Source organism: Penaeus vannamei, chromosome 17 (assembly GCF_042767895.1).
Source record: "Penaeus vannamei isolate JL-2024 chromosome 17, ASM4276789v1, whole genome shotgun sequence".
Taxonomy (NCBI): Eukaryota; Metazoa; Arthropoda; class Malacostraca; order Decapoda; family Penaeidae; genus Penaeus; species Penaeus vannamei.
This window is the reverse complement of record NC_091565.1, coordinates 11,633,056-11,635,555: the sequence shown is the minus strand read 5'-3', so window position 1 is coordinate 11,635,555 and position 2,500 is coordinate 11,633,056. Positions and strand designations below refer to the sequence as shown.

Below are 2,500 nucleotides of genomic sequence, written 5' to 3'. Positions count from 1 at the left end.
ATTCAGTGAAAAGAAATTGATAGAACTATAATTTGAAGTAAAACTTGGAAGCTGTTGTTAGATTGCATATGAATAGCACAGTTATGTAAAGACTAAATTTTGGGGTACCACTTCCATATAAAGTTTCATGTCCATAGCACGTGTACAGACACAGACACACACACACACACACACACACACACACACACACACACACACACACACACACACACACACACACACACACACACACACACACACACACACACACACACACACACACACACACACACACACACTCACACACTCACTCACACTCACACACTCACTCACTACTCACTCACTCACTCACACTCACTCACTCACTCACACTCACTCACTCACACTCACTCACACTCACACTCACACTCACACTCACACTCACACGCGCACTCACACTCACACACCCACACACACACACACACACACACACACACACACACACACACACACACACACACACACACACACACACACACACACACACACACACACACACACACTCATTCAAACTCACTCAAACTCACTCAAACTCTCACTCTCACTCTCACTCTCACTCTCTCACTCACACTCTCTCACTCACACTCTCTCACTCACACTTACTCTCACACTTACTCTCACACTTACTCTCACACTTACTCTCACACGTACTCTCACTCTCTCACTCTCTCACTCACTCTCTCACTCCGTCTCTCACTCTCCCACTCTCCCACTCTCCCACTCACTCACTCACTCACTCACTCACTCACTCACTCACTCACTCACTCACTCACTCACTCACTCACTCACTCACTCACTCACTCACTCACTCACTCACTCACTCACTCACACACTCACACACACACTCACACACACACACTCACACACTCACACACTCACACACTCACACACACTCACACACACTCACACACACACACACACACACACACACACACACACACACACACACACACACACACACACACACACACACACACACACACACACACACAATGTTATAATTTCAGTGATTAAATTTTTTATTTTTTATGATTAATGTAAGTTACATTTTTTTTATATTTGTGGAGAGATGAGAAGAGAGTTTGTTTTGTGTATAAAATTCACTTTTTTCTAATATATATTTGATTATTTTATTTTTTTCTGATAATGAGTGAAGACCAATTTTGTTTCTTCTTTGCTGCCAATTCATACATCTATCTGTCTGTCTCTAACTGCGTGGTGTACATAGTCGTTGCTCTTATTTTTATGCAGTTACGGAAGGGAGTTTGGGCATGAAGGATGTGTATGATTTTTGGAGAAAACATTTTGTGATTTGAAGTGTCGTTCTTTTAGGGATATTGTTTTCTTCTTCTTCTTCTTATTATTATTATTATTTTTATTATTTTATTATTTTTATTATTTTTATTATTATTGTAATTATTGTAATTATTATTGTAATTATTATTGTTATTATTGTAATTATTATTGTTATTATTGTTATTATTGTTATTATTGTTATAGTTATTATTGTTATTATTGTTATTTTTATTGTTATTTTTATTGTTATTATTATTATTATTATTATTATTATTATTATTATTATTATTATTATTATTATTATTATTATTATTATTATTATTATTATTATCATTATTATCATTATTATCATTATTATCATTGTTGTTATTGTTGTTATTGTTGTTATTGTTGTTATTGTTATTATTATTATTATTATTATTATTATTATTATTATTATTATTATTATTATTATTATTATTATTATTATTATTATTATTATTATTATTATTATTATTATTATTGTTATTGTTATTGTTATTGTTATTATTATTATTATTATTATTATTATTATTATTATTATTATTATTATTATTATTATTATTATTATTATTATTATTATTATTGTTATTGTTATTGTTATTGTTATTGTTATTGTTATTGTTATTGTTATTGTTACTGTTATTGATATTGTTGTTATTATTACTGTTATTATTATTGTTTTTATTATTATTATTATTATTATTATTATTATTATTATTATTATTATTATTATTATTATTATTATTATTATTATTATTATTATTATTATTATTATTGTTATTGTTATTTTATTTTATTTTTTATTTTTTTATTATTATTGTAGTAATATTGTAGTAATCATCATCAGCATCATTATTGCTATCCATGATATTGTTATTAATAGTGATATGAAATTGTTATTTTTGTTATTTTATTATTATTATTATGATCATTATTATTTTGATTATTACTAAATTATTGTTATTGCTATTTTTGTTTGTTATTTATTATCATTATTATTGTTTTGTTAGTATTGCTGTAGTGATTATTATCAATTTGATTGTTTTAATTGATATCATTATCATTATTATTAGTGTTATTACTTTTATTGTTATTATTATCATTATTATTATTATTATGATGATGATGATGATGATGATGATGATGATGATGATGATGATGATGA

The 2,500-nt window shown here is 27.9% G+C and overlaps 1 protein-coding gene across 8 annotated transcripts in view; it reads left to right on the top strand.

Moving 5' to 3' along the window:
• Positions 1–2,500, top strand: part of LOC113807529 (uncharacterized protein CG5902) — a 96,803-nt gene that overhangs the window by 8,106 nt on the left and 86,197 nt on the right. The gene's annotated exons all lie outside the window — the stretch shown is intronic.